At 44.2% G+C, this 14,868-nt stretch overlaps 1 protein-coding gene and 1 pseudogene across 1 annotated transcript in view; one reads left to right on the top strand and one right to left on the bottom strand.

The window, feature by feature from the left end:
* nalcn (sodium leak channel, non-selective) overlaps nucleotides 1-14,868 on the bottom strand; it is an 828,408-nt gene that overhangs the window by 785,240 nt on the left and 28,300 nt on the right. The window lies entirely within an intron of this gene.
* On the top strand, nucleotides 51-12,748 carry LOC120524422 (annotated as a pseudogene).

The raw sequence follows: 14,868 nt of genomic DNA, 5'->3' as shown, positions 1-14,868 counted from the left end.
GTTATAACAGGAACTCAGTCCTCAGGGAATTCCAACCTGGGGACTGAGTAATGGTGCTCGTACCCTCCTCCCATTCAAAATTACTAGCCCATTGGCAGGGTCCTTATGAGGTTAAGGGAAGAAAGGGACTCGTCGATTATTTGGTGAAAAAACCAAATCGTCGGCCAAGTGAGAAGGTGTACCATGTGAACTTATTAAAGCCATGGAGAGAATGGGAAGTCCACCCTGACTCCGGTACAGCACTCTCTCTGTTTTCAGAAAGACCAAACCTTGACCTCGGTTCCAGTTTGACGTCCCCCCAATGGCAGGAGCTGGAACAAGTAATCCTGTTTGTCCCGGAGGTGGTCAGCGAGATATCCAGCCACACCTCACTGACTGAGCACGATATAGTAACGGACCCCAGGGTGGTGGTCTGGGAACGCTCCTATAATCTCCCGGAGGCAAAACGCACGGAGGTGGAACTAGAGATCCAACGGATGTTGGACATGGACATAATCGAGGAAAGCCACAGTCCTTGGTCCAGTCCTATCGTCCTCGTTTCTAAGCCTGATGGCTCCTGGAGGCTCTGCAACGACTTTAGACGTCTTAACCAGGTCTCCAAATTCGATGCCTACCCTATGTCCCGGGTGGACGATCTCATTGAACGTTTGGGTATGGCTTGATACTTGACTACTCTTGACATGACAAAGGGATACTGGCAAATTACCTTAGCAGCATCCGCTAAAGAGAAAACAGCCTTTAGTACCAATAGTGGACATTGGCAATATAAGGTTCTCCCTTTCGGACTGCACAGAACACCAGCGACCTTCCAACGTCTGGTAGATAGAGTGCTTAGGCCCCACCAGTCCTATTGTGCCACCTACTTGGATGATGTAGTCATCTATTCTGGCACCTGGGAAGAACATATCTTGCAGGTATACGCTGTCCTCTTAACGCTAGTGAAAGCCGGTCTCCGTATCAATCCGTGTAAATGTTTTTTTGGCTTGACGGAGGCCATATATTTAGGCTACCTGGTGGGGGGAGGACTGGTGAAGCCACAATGTTCTAAAATCAAAGACATCATGGAATGGCCCCATCCGAATACCAAGAGACAGGTGCAAGCCTTCTTGGGGCTAGCAGGTCACTGCTATTCCTCTGTCAGTTCCGGTCCCACTCCATAAATGTTCCCCACTCCGCCATCTTGACTGTCTGATATATGTTGTTTAATATTTCTGACCTGAAGTCATTTTTTGCAAAATTGTACAGTATATGGGGCCAGACAAACACCAAACCTTTATGTTGTCTGATTGCTGTATTTACAATATATATATATATATATATATATATATATAGAGAGAGAGAGAGAGAGAGAGAGAGAGAGAGAGAAGGTCTGTGATACGGTTTGCATATTTGCAGCTGGAGATCCACAAAGGGAGAAAATGAATCACGTATCATAAAGTAGTTTTTATTCCTGAGCTTTCAGCCCCTGCCATGGACCTTCATCAGAGGATAATGCTTAGGCTTACAAGATTCAAAGGCAATATATAGATATATAGATACTCAAAAACATTAATTAATCGAAGCTTACACAGAAGACGCAAAAAAACTCAGCAAACAATCGACTTGTACCACCTGCTACTCACTTCCTTATCACCATAATGTGTCTGAAGGTGCAGCATGCATCCTGGCCAAGTCAGGTATCAGAATAGCACACAAACCCACAAACAATCTGTGCATGGTCCTCTTTAATGCTAAAAACAAGAAATCGACAGCAGAAACACAAAATGCAGTTTATAGTATTCCATGCAGTTCTTGCCCAGCGGTATACATAGGACAAACATCAAAAAGAATCGCAACACTGTCAGAAGAAAGGACTTACGATCACTCATCTATACGCATACTAAATCAACAGGACATACATTTAACTGGGACAATGTACAAGTAAGATTTAAGGCCAGTACTAAAAGTGCCAGAGAGCTTGCTGAATCTTGGCTATCAAATGAGAATGCCATCAACAGACACTTGAACATAAATCCAGCATATGCAAACTTAAGAAGAACATGTTCATAATAAATAAAACTTTACAGCCAATACCTCCCCTTCCTAATCACACTGACTTAAACACGTAATTTTTGCTATATATTGCCTTTGATTCTTGTATGTCTAAGCATTATCCTCTGATGAAGGTCCTTGGCAGGGGCTGAAATCTTAGGAATAAAAACTACTTTATGATACGTAATTCATTTTCTCCCTTTGTGAAACTCCAGCTGCAAATATATGTATAACAGCGTTAGCTATATTAGATTAGCAGAAGAGTGACAGATCTCAAAGCCAACAGGGGACAGCATATGTCTGGAGGCTGGATGAGCAGGAACAGAAATGTCCTTTCTTGTGGTGGAGCTGCTGGAGAGCTGCCCTGAAGTCATGGCCATTTTGCAGAATTGAATGGTTCAGAGGCCCTGTGATGAGTGGTGACTTTTTAAATAAATAATTGCATCCCCGTAAGAGTGTAGGACTCCACTTGGGTGTGGGTGCGCGCAAATGCATTTCGCTCCGCAATTAATTGAGGTGCAGGCTGATCACGTCGCACACACACACACGCATAGGAGGCTGGATCAGTCAGGCACCTCAATGGGGTCACTGAAGGAACTTCTCCTTGCACTTGCACCCAATTAGGCAGCAAAGTTAAAAGGAGCCAGTACAGGAAGTAAAGAGAAAAATGAAAAGAAACAAAAAGAGACATGAAGCTAAAAGGAAAGAATGGAGAAAAGGTCAACAGCATGAGGAAGGCTATGCAAAATGAAAGCAAGCAGGCTGATGGGAATGGAGCCCTGGGAGAGGAGCATGTGGCCAACACTGTTGGTTGACGTCTCTCCATGCTGCGAAATCTGAATAGGATAAGCCAGGGAGAAGTCTGTTTTAATTAGAAGATTCCTTCCATGTTTTAACCTTGTTTGTATGGATTATTAACTGAATTTGTTTTAACCTCCATAATTGCACTTCTTGTTATGGATTATTTACTTATAGGACTTTGCACTGCACTGTTGGACACTTTTGTTTTGACTTTGTTTTTTAAAAAAAGCACTTTGGCACCTCTTTTTCTACCTACCCTTTGTTGCTATGCATTTGTCCTCAACTGCCTGGCTCATCTCAGTTACGGTACAGACGGTGGAAGGTTCAAGAGGCTCCCAGGAGGGTCCAGTAGTGTGGAGCCAACCAACACTATCACAGGCCCATTTAAAAGAATTAGACTGCTCAGAGATATGTGGACACCAGAGGCTACTGGAGAAAACTCTAGTCTGGTGCCCTGTTACAATAGCTTGCTTCCTTGATTTAAGGAGTAATACTGTTGTTTGGCTGGATGTAACCCCAGAAAGATGCCTTGTGCCAAAAGATTGACTGAGCTCAGAACTGGGAGGAAAATACGGGGCAAGAGCTCAACTGGAAGGAGAAAGAGCAAGATTAGTTAAAGACAAGCAAACAGAGACAGAGAGAGAGTCAGGAGGAGGAATGAGAAATATGTTTGACACTTTAAGATGGAGTGAGAGAGCTACCTCATCTGGTAGACAAAGTTAGGAATATGCATAGGCAGGCCAAGAGAAAGTATAGATTTTGTTATTTTATACTTGTTAATTTGATAATCCCCGTATTTATCCTTCCTATTTTTTAATTACGTAATAAATATTCTGTTTTTGTATATACTCTTTTTGCCTTTTTTTTCAAAGAACAGTGCACTCAGGCTCGGTAGAGGAGAGGCTTGATTTGTTCCTGGGGACGTAGGTGCACACAGCAGCATGGCTTAACGGGCTTAGGATACTAAAGAGTAAATTGGCTGCAGAGCAGTCAGCCCAGCAAATTTCCTCATTAGCTCTTCAAGGATCATAATCAAGGCACCTACGCCCATGTTTATATAAAAGCGCCTAAACAGGATAGAATGGAAAATAAGAAAGGAAGAAAAGACTGGTAGAGATTTACAGTATGATCCTAACATCAAAACTGAAACTAAAATGTTACTAAAACATAAAAAGGTAATAAATCTAATCCAGTCTTGGATGTAGAACCAACATGTTAGACCGGTGCTTTACAAAACTTTTTCATATCACTGTCATATATCAGGTTTCATTTTTACGTATTTTGTGATTTATTGTTGTTTTTGATCATTTTGAATGATTATTTCTTAAGTCATTATGTTATTTCTGCTATAATCAGGATACCACAAAATAACACAAATTAGTGAAGCATTCAAAAAGACACAAAAAAACCTGACTGGCCAGCTCCAATATAGGACTCACTAAGGTGAATGAGAAGCTTCAGGCCAGACAAGGCCACAATGGAAAACAGAATTTTAAAGTTTAAAAAAGCAAAGTGTCTCAAAAAGCTCAAAATATGTTACTCCAGGGGTAAAAAAGTGAAAAATCCAACTGGTGGTAATTAAAGGAAGACTTTTTAATCAGAGTATAGTATCAAGTCAATGAAACTTCTGGGATATTGATCTGGTCAGTTAAGTAGCAGAGGGAGTTGTTAATCGGTTTCAGCTGTTTTGGTGTTAATGAAATTAACAACAGGTGCACTAGAGGGGCAACAATGAGACGACTCCTAAAACAGGAATGGTTTAACAGGTGGAGGCCACTGACATTTTTCCCTCCTCATCTTTTCTGACTGTTTTTTTCACTAATTTTGCATTGGGCTACAGTCAGTGTCACTACTGGTAGCATGAGGCGATACCTGGACTGTATAGAGGTTGCACAGGTAGTCCAACTTCTCCAGGATGGCACATCAAATTGCAAGAAAACTGAACTCCTGCAAATTGGGACTAAAGTGAGACTTAACAAAATGAGCTCTTTCCCAGTCCATCTTGGCGGTGATCTCATCAGACCTGCCTCTAATGCAAAAAATCTTGGTGTCATTTTTGATTCCTCCCTTTCTTATTCCGCCCACATAAATCACATTAAGAAACTTTCTTACTTTCACCTCCAAAACATATCCTGTGTTCGCTCCTTCCTCTCCTTTTCTAATGCTGAGAAACTTGTCCATGCTTTTATCACATCCCGCATCGATTATTGTAATTCCCTACTGGCAGGTGCCCCCTCTAATCTTCTATCACAGCTCCAGCTTATTCAAAACTCGGCTGCAAGAATCCTTACTCGAATCAGCAGCAGCAAGCACATAACACCCATCCTGCTCCGCCTTCACTGGCTCCCTGTGTCTTACAGAATCGAATATAAAATCCTACTAATAACCTACAAAGCCTTAAACGACCTTGCGCCAAACTACATCAGTGACCTTCTCCATCACTGTGTGCCTGTCTGCCCACTAAAGTCCTCTGATTCTGGCTATCTTGTTGTGCCCCATACTAATCTACACTCCATGGGTGACAGGGCCTTCAGCTGTATAGCGCTCAGACTCTGGAATGACCTATCAAAATTAATCAGGTAGGCTGACTCCATGAATTCTTTTAAAAAACAACTCAAAACTCATCTGTTCAGGAAGGTTTTCAGCTCTACTTGATTTTATTACCCTTCTCTAAGTTCACCTCACTGTCAAGATGCTCATGTAACCTGTGTGTGTGTGCTAGACCATCAATTATGTTGTCTGTTAAGCTTTGTCTCTGAATTAACCGTTTTAATCTTCTTCATTTATTTATCTGGTTTGTACAATACTATATACTGTATACCCTGCCATTCTTTCTAAATTCTGTAAGTGCCTTGAGTTTGGGAAAGGCACTATATAAATAAAATGTATTATTATTTATTATTATTATTATGAATAAGTGTCATTACCAGAAGGTTTGCTGTGTCTCCCAGTACATCCTCAATGGTATGAAGAAGATTCAAGGAGACAGGCAGTTAATCTTGGGGAGCTGGACAGGGCTGTGGAAAGTCCTTAACCCATCAGCAGGACTGATATCTGCTCCTTTGGACAAGGAAGAACAGGATGAGCACTGCCACAGCCCTACAAAATGACCTCCAGCAGGCCACTGGTGTGAATGCCTCTGACCAAACAATGAGCAACAGACTTTAGAGGGTGGCCTGAGGACCTGATGTCCTCTAGTGGGCCCTGTGCTCATGCCCGGCTCCGTGGATCTCAACTGGCATTTGCCACCAAAAAAACAGAATTGGCAGTTCCACCACTGGCGCCCTGTGCTTTTCACAGATAACAGCATGTTCACCCTGAACACATGTGACAGACGTGAAAGGGTCTGGAGAAGCCGTGGAGAACATTATGCTGCCTGTACAATCGCTCAGTTTGACCGGTTTGGTGGTGGGTCAGAGACGGTCTGGGGAGGCATATCCATAGAGTGATGCACGGACCTCTACAGGCTAGACAACAGCACCTTGACTGCCATTAGGTATCGGGATGATATCCTTGGACCCACTGTCAGACCTATGCTGGTCCAGTGGGTCCTGGGTTCCTCCTGGTGCACTACAATGCCCGGCCTCATGTGGCAAGAGTATGCAGGCAGTTCCTGGAGGATGAAGGAATTGATATCATTGACTGGCCCTCATGCTCGCCTGACCTAAATCCAACAGAACACCTCGGGAACATGGGGACATTATGTTTCGGTCCATCCAACACCACCAGGTTACACCTCATAAATACAAATGTAATTGAAAATACAAAAATTATAAATAAGAAAAAATCAAAAACAACAATAAAACATAAAAAACACAAAAATACAGATCCATTCATAACATCTGTCAGGCACTTTAAATGTCTGTGTTTTAATGTTTTTATACAGTACTACATTCTGTTATTCTAATGGCTTTAAAGAACACAGTCTGATGCAGAGTATTAAAAGATAACTTTAGAATTTTTTTAATTTGCCACACTACGCTTCTATTTCATTTCAGAAAACAATTTTATGTGGCAAATATATACCCTGACTGTGAAGAAATAACTTTGACTTGAAAAATACCATACTTATCCTTTAAGTTAGGTTAGGTCCCACACACCAGGGGCCTCATGTATAACGCCATGCGTAGAATTCTCACTATAACATGGCGTAAGCACAAAAGCCGAAATGTGCTTACGCACAGAAAAATCCCGATGCATGAATCTGTGCATACTCCAACTTCCACGTTCTTCTGCTACATAAATCCCAGTCAGCGTGAAAACTAACGCACGTGCGCGTGCCTTCTGTCCCGCCCCAACTCCTCCCAGAATTACGCCTCTTTGAATATGCAAATCGCCCTTAAGCTCAGCCTTCTGTGAAAAGACAATGGGAAAAGCACGGGGGAAAATATAAGAATTTCAGCGAATACCAAGTGGAGGCAAAGGAAAAACATACTATTTGTTTAATTAAACCGTGGTATAATCAACAAAAGGAAGTTGATTGAGTGACATAGCGTGTTGGAGAAACTTGAAAGCTAACGTTTACAAAGTCACACAGTGCCGGAAATAAAAAAGAAGTCACATATCAAAGTCGCTGTGAAAAGGCGAGTCATAGCTCACCGTCTGAGTGTTATATGAAAGCTTATTAGGGTACAGACAAAAAAAAATAAGTACACAGTGGGAAAAAAGCATGAAATATCAACTTCAGTCTCGAAATTTCCACTTTAATCGTGTAGTTTATTTTGTCATTAAAGTAGAACATTATAAACGTCATCTTAAAATCGTTTAATTAACCAGTTTCTCAAATCACATCGTACTTAAAGTAGCACGTTAAATGCTTTGTTTTGTATGTGATCTTCTATGTGCTCTATGTGTGTGTGATTTACTACTTGCTTCTTAAACTGGCTCTCTTCCTCTGACTGGACACAGAATCCATTACATTCGTGATATTACAGCTCTCGTGATATCATTTTCATGATGATAGGAGTTAAAGCACGTTATTAAACCTGGCTTTCACGGCGCAGTGATTGTGCGTGACCTTCGATGAAAGTATTTATTGCAGCAGTACTCATGGGCGGCTCTAGGCAGGGAAAGAATAGGTGGCCCCTTCACCAGCCAATGTCAATATGTTATCTTATGCACGGCGGATGACCACATTCATTGCGGACACTGCATAGCCACCTCATGCTCATGAGACAAGCGTTTAACTTTTGTCGAAATTTGCCGCTGCGTTTTTAGCTGTGTCGTTATTTTCTCTTTCTGTTTTATATTCAACTAGCAGAATATCCTTGCTTTGCAGTGGAGAAGTAGTGTGTTAAAGAAGTTATGAAAAAGAAAAGGAAAAATTTTAAAAATAACGTAACATGATTGTTGGCTGGGATTGGCTCCAGCAGACCCCCGTGACCCTGTTCGGATTCAGCAGGTTAGAAAATGGATGGATGGATGATTGTTAATGTAATTGTTTTGTCATTGTCATGAGTGTTGCTGGCATATATATATATATATATATATACCTGGAACGACATCTGGAAGGCAGAGCCACAGCGTATTAAGTTCCTGGTCCAAGCTGTGTACGACGTGCTCCCCAGCCCAACGAACCTGCATGTTTGGGGTAAGAGTGAAGTTCCAACGTGTCCACTCTGTCCTGGACGAGGATCCCTGGAGCATATTCTGAGTAGCTGCCCATCTGCCCTTGGAGAGGGCCGATACCGTTGGCGACACGATCAGGTCCTAAAGTGTATAGCAGAGACCATTTCACATGCAGTGGCCAACAACAAATATGTTGGCAGCCAGAGAAGAATTGCCTTCATAAGGGCTGGTGAGCAGGCGCAAGCAAAGCAAAAATCATTCAGCCTCCTTTTATCTTCAGCAGACTGGGAGCTGCGGGTTGACCTGGGCAGGCAGCTCAAGTTCCCGGAATTTGTAACATCAACCTCATTGAGACCCGATATAGTTTTAACATCTGCATCGTCCAAGCAAGTCCTTTTGCTGGAACTGACAGTCCCATGGGAGGACCGCATGGAAGAGGCAAATGAGCGTAAGCGGCTCAAGTATCAGGAGCTCATTGAGGACTGCCGAAGGAAGGGCTGGAAGGCTTGCTGTGAGCCCATAGAAGTAGGGTGCAGAGGATTTGCCGCTCGATCCCTGTGTAAGATCTTTGCCAGGCTTGGAATCACAGGAGCTGCAAAGAGGAGAGCCATTAAGTCCATCACAGAAGCCGCAGAAAGAGCCTCGAGGTGGATTTGGATCAAGAGGTCCGCAAACTGCGCCAGTGCTGCTGGGACACAAGTTGGGGCGTGATCAACCCCGGCTGGGTCACCTGAGAGGGGGTGTCTGATGTTGTGACACCCGAAACACCCGATGATCTCAGGAAACATCACTGATGATGTGTCCCAGGGCATCCAGAGATGTATCTAAATACTGTTTAACTGGCTTGTCCAGTGACTCCCAGGAATAGGCTGGGTGACAACCAAGTATAGTTTGGTGACGACTGGAGAGTCGGTGACAGCACGGAAAGACGGCACCCGGGGCAGGAAGGGGTAGCAGCCCAATCTGCAACTTCCGTAAGGAAGTACCCAAATAAGCTACAGAGCAACCCACGGAGAAATACCCCCAGGGGTGCCCGAGAGGGGGGGAGGATGAGCACCCCAATAGGATGGACCTTTTGGTAATGACCTCAGGAAATGGACTATCGACCATGATAAGTAGATGCATCTGCGGAAAGGTCTGCAAGGATGATAGGGGCCTAAAAATTCATCAAGCTCGGATGAAATGTCTGACACAGGAGATTACAGCACAGCGCACAGGATCGATGCCTGGTGAGACGCAGGAGGAGCCCGGTCCGGAGAAACTCCACAGAGCCCAGAACCTCCAAGTGCCAAACACTCCAGGTCCAGACAGAGTAGTCCTACATATCAAGTGGCCTCCAGCAAAGCAGCACAAGCAGTGGCACCAGTTTGATGAGGATACATCTAGAATCATCAATGTAACAGCAAAGGGTGATGTGGAAGGACGACTTCTTAATCTGACCACAATCATCACAAGTTTCCGACTGAGAGGTTCGGCGTAGAGGAGCCTAAGTTGAGTAAATGTACCTATACCAGGAACCGCAGGTCAGATAAGATCCATCAACTCAGGAAAGAGCAGCGGATTCTGACGAAGCAGTTCAGGAAAGCAGCTGAGGAGGAGAAGCCATCTCTCAGTGAGCTTCGGCAGATTATTAGGAAGAAGCTCATGACGATGCGTGGAGCAGAATGGCATAGGAGGTGGAGAGTTGAAAGAGCCAGGAAGCGAACCTCATTTGTAGCTGACCCCTTTGGCTTTACAAAAAGACTGCTGGGAGAGAAGCGCAGTGGACATTTGAATTGCCCTAAGGAAGAGGTAGATCACTTCCTGCATAACATCTTGAGTGATCCAGACAGAGAGCAAGAGTTAGGGCCACAGACAGCCCTATTGAAGGTACCAGCACCAATAGTTGAGTTCAATACTTCAGGACCCACCTGGCAAGAAGTTCAAGAGGTGGTAAAAGCAGCCAGAACGAGTTCTGCTCCAGGTCCCAGTCAAGTACCATATAAGGTGTACAAGCGCTGCCCAGGACTCCTTCGAATCCTCTGGAAGATTCTCAGAGTGATTTGGCGAAGAGGGATCATTGCAGAACAGTGGAGGGAGGCTGAGGGTGTCTGGATCCCTAAGGAGGAGAATTCAACAACATTGGAGCAATTCCGATCCATCTCACTCCTCAGTGTGGAGGGCAAAATCTTCTTTAGCATTTTAGCTAGAAGGATGACAGACTTCCTACTGAAGAATGGTAATATTGACACATCGGTACAAAAGGGCGGCATTCCTGGAGTGGCAGGGTGCCTGGAACATACTGGAGTCGTCACACAATTGATAAGGGAAGCACGTGAGGGAAATGGAGATCTAGCTGTGCTTTGGCTGGACCTTGCCAATGCATATGGGTCAATCCCTCACAAGCTGGTTGAGACGACTCTAGATCGGCACCATGTACCCTGTAAGATCAAGGATCTCATTCTGGATTATTATAGTAACTTCAGGCTGAGAGTTACTTCAGGGAGCATTACATCAAACTGGCATCGGCTCGAGAAAGGGATAATTACAGGCTGTACAATTTCTGTGATCCTTTTTGCTCTCGCGATGAATATGTTGGTCAAGGTTGCTGAAACGGAGTGCAGAGGCCCCCTGTCCAAGTCTGGGGTCCGCAGCCCTCGATCAGAGCCTTTATGGATGACTTGACAGTCACCACTACCTCAGTGCCTGGGTGCAGGTGGATTCTTCAGGGCCTGGTTAAGCTCATTTCTTGGGCTAGGATGAGCTTCAAGCCAACAAAATCCAGGTCTATGGTACTGAAGAGAGGGAAAGTGGTGGACAAGTTTCTTCTCAGTGGATGGCGTAACAATACCATCAATTAATGAGAAACCAGTCACTAGCCTAGGTAAGGCTTTTGACTGTAGCCTCAGAGATACTGCGTCCAGTCCAGACAGCGATCAAGAAGCTGGAAGCTTGGTTGTCGGCAGTAGATAAGTCTGGTTTACCTGGCAGATTTAAGGCATGGATATACCAGCATGGCATCTTGCCACGGATTCTTTGGCTGCTGTTGGTGTACAAAGTGTCGATGTCTACAGTAGAGGCCCTGGAGAGGAAGATCAGCTGTCATCTTCGAAGATGGCTTGGCCTGCCTCGCAGTCTAACGAGTGTAGCACTATATGGCACGAGTAATAAGCTTCAGCTTCCTATCAGCAGCCTGGAGGAGGAGTTCAGGGTTTCTCGTATAAGAGAGGCCCTAGAGTCTACCAAGGCTCTGGAGATTCTAGAGTAACAACAGCAGGTATTGAAGTGCGAACAGGAAGGAAGTGGAGAGCACAAGAGGGACTGGAGGTGGCAGAGTCTCGGCTTAGACACAAGGCACTTGTGGGCACAGTGGCAACGGGGCAAGCAGGACTGGGAGCAATCCCAAAGCCACAGTACAACAAGGCTCAGGGCAAGGCGAGACGAGGATTGGTCCTAGAGGAAGTCCGAGCAGGTGTTGAGGAGGTGAGGACCAGCAGGGCGGTGAGCATGCGGCAGCAAGGGGCATGGACGAGGTGGGAAGGAGCTGGAGAGGAAGATCACCTGGAACGACATCTGGAAGGCAGAGCCACAGCGTATTAAGTTCCTGGTCCAAGCTGTGTACGATATGCTCCCCAGCCCAACGAACCTGCATGTTTGGGGTAAGAGTGAAGTTCCAACGTGTCCACTCTGTCCTGGACGAGGATCCCTGGAGCATATTCTGAGTAGCTGCCCATCTGCCCTTGGAGAGGGCCGATACCGTTGGCCACACAATCAGGTCCTAAAGTGTATAGCAGAGACCATTTCACATGCAGTGGCCAACAACAAATATGTTGGCAGCCAGAGAAGAATTGCCTTCATAAGGGCTGGTGAGCAGGCGCAAGCAAAGCAAAAATCATTCAGCCTCCTTTCATCTTCAGCAGACTGGGAGCTGCGGGTTGACCTGGGCAGGCAGCTCAAGTTCCCGGAATTTGTAACATCAACCTCATTGAGACCCGATATAGTTTTAACATCTGCATCGTCCAAGCAATTCCTTTTGCTGGAACTGACAGTCCCATGGGAGGACCGCATGGAAAAGGCAAATGAGCGTAAGCGGCTCAAGTATCAGGAGCTCATTGAGGACTGCCGAAGGAAGGGCTGGAAGGCTTGCTGTGAGCCCATAGAAGTAGGGTGCAGAGGATTTGCCGCTCGATCCCTGTGTAAGATCTTTGCCAGGCTTGGAATCACAGGAGCTGCAAAGAGGAGAGCCATTAAGTCCATCACAGAAGCCGCAGAAAGAGCCTCGAGGTGGATTTGGATCAAGAGGTCCAAAGTGGGCCAGTGCTGCTGGAACACAAGTTGGGGCATGATCAACCCCGGCTGGGTCACCTGAGAGAGGGTGTCTGATGTTGTGACACCCGAAACACCCGATGATCTCAGGAAACATCACTGATAATGTGTCCCAGGGCATCCAGAGATGTATCTAAATACTATATATATATATATATATATATATATATATATACATACATACATGTGTACATATATGCACACACACATATACTATGGGGTGCCAAACAGGCAAATACATTGATTTTCTGAATATATAAAGTCGGCGTCAGAATATGGAAAGTCAAAACTTGAATATATAAAGTCAGTGTCCGAATATATAAAGTCAAAACCTGAATATATAAAGTCAGCGTCAGAATTTATAAAGTCATTCCTGATTGTATAAAGTCAACATCGGAGTATATAAGCTCATTCCTGAATATATAAAGTCAAAGTCAAAATATATTGATTGAAACGACTCTGAACTGAACTAAGTTAACAAAAACGTATTCAGAAAAATAAATTTAAAAAACACTGTTCGGTTAATGTTTTGAAAATGATGCATGTGCCCTGCCCAGGATTGGTTCCTGCCTTGCGCCCAGTGTTGGCTGGGAATGGCTCCAGCAGACCCCCGTGACCCTGTAGTCGGATTTAACGGGTTTGGAAATGGATAGATATTCCACCGCTGACTTTATATATTGAAGTTTTGACTTTATATATTCCAGCGCTTACTTTATATATTCTGACACTGACTTTATATATTTAAGTTTTGACTTTATATATTCCAGCACTTACTTTATATATTCCGAAATATTCCAACACTGTCTTTATATACTCAGGTTTTGACTTTATATATTTGGGAATGGGGCGGCACAGTGGCGCAGTGGTAGCGCTGCTGCCTCGCAGTTAGGAGACCCGGGTTCGCTTCCCGGGTCCTCCCTGCGTGGAGTTTGCATGTTCTCCCCGTGTCTGCGTGGGTTTCCTCCGGGCGCTCCGGTTTCCTCCCACAATCCAAAGACATGCAGGTTAGGTGGATTGGCAATTCTAAATTGGCCCTAGTGTGTGCTTGGTGTGTTTGTGTGTGTCCTGCGGTGGGTTGGCACCCTGCCCAGGATTGGTTCCTGCCTTGTGCCCTGTGTTGGCTGGGATTGGCTCCAGCAGACCCCCGTGACCCTGTATTCGGATTCAGCAGGTTAGAAAATGGATGGATATTTGGGAATGACTTTATATATTCAAGTTTTGACTTTATATATACCAACGCTGACTTTATATATTCAAGTTTTGACTTTATTTATTCCAACAGTGACTTTATATAATCAAGTTTTGACTTTATATATTCGGGAATGACTTTATATATACAAATTTTGACTTTATATAGTTAAATTTAGTCATCATTGCATAACTTTTTCTTTACCATAGAAATTTAAAGACAAAATTCTACTTCCATTCCTACCAAAGATATTTCTGGCGACTAAATAGAACCCACTTATATCCAAATTCGAGCTACTGAGCTGTTGCCTGCCTGCCTGAATAAGTCACCCTCGCTTCGCTCTTACTTTTTTACCGTTCATTTAATCATGGCTAGTGGCGGAAAATTATAAAATGGAAGGAGGATTACACTGAGTATGGCTTTACCAAAACAATTATTGATGGCGAATCGATTATTCATAAAGCTTCAATTGGTGATCTGTTTTTCTGTGTTAACCTCATATTTTTTCATACTTCTTCTCAAACCAAGGGGGTGCGAGGGTAAAATGAATCGGGAAGCGCTGATCAATGTAATCGGTGTACCAGGAAATTATGCATTGACAGAAGTTCCCCTTTGCTTGTAATGCAAAGTGTGATTAAATGCATTATTTTTTAACGCGTTATGGAGCACAAGCATCGAAGCTTCTCAGCTGTGCTTGTGCTAAGAAAAGGAAACATTTTAAAAATAACGTAACACAATTGTCAATGTAACCTTTTGTAAGTAGTGCCTGGAGGATTCAGTGTGGAGAAACTCTAGAGACAGCGTGTGTATTAACTTGTGGATTTTTCTGTGAGTATTTGGTAGCAGCATCACAAAGTCACTTCGTAAGACTGCGTTAGCTGCGAGCTCAGCTCAGAGCGAAATGAGTTGAATGGGATGGGAGATGATGACGTGACTCCCCCACCCGCCTTAACTGTCAATCCCCCACAAACACA

Source organism: Polypterus senegalus, chromosome 2 (genome assembly GCF_016835505.1).
Source record: "Polypterus senegalus isolate Bchr_013 chromosome 2, ASM1683550v1, whole genome shotgun sequence".
Taxonomy (NCBI): domain Eukaryota; kingdom Metazoa; phylum Chordata; class Cladistia; order Polypteriformes; family Polypteridae; genus Polypterus; species Polypterus senegalus.
The sequence above is the reverse complement of the archived record's forward strand: the minus strand, read 5'-3'. Positions and strand labels throughout refer to the sequence as shown.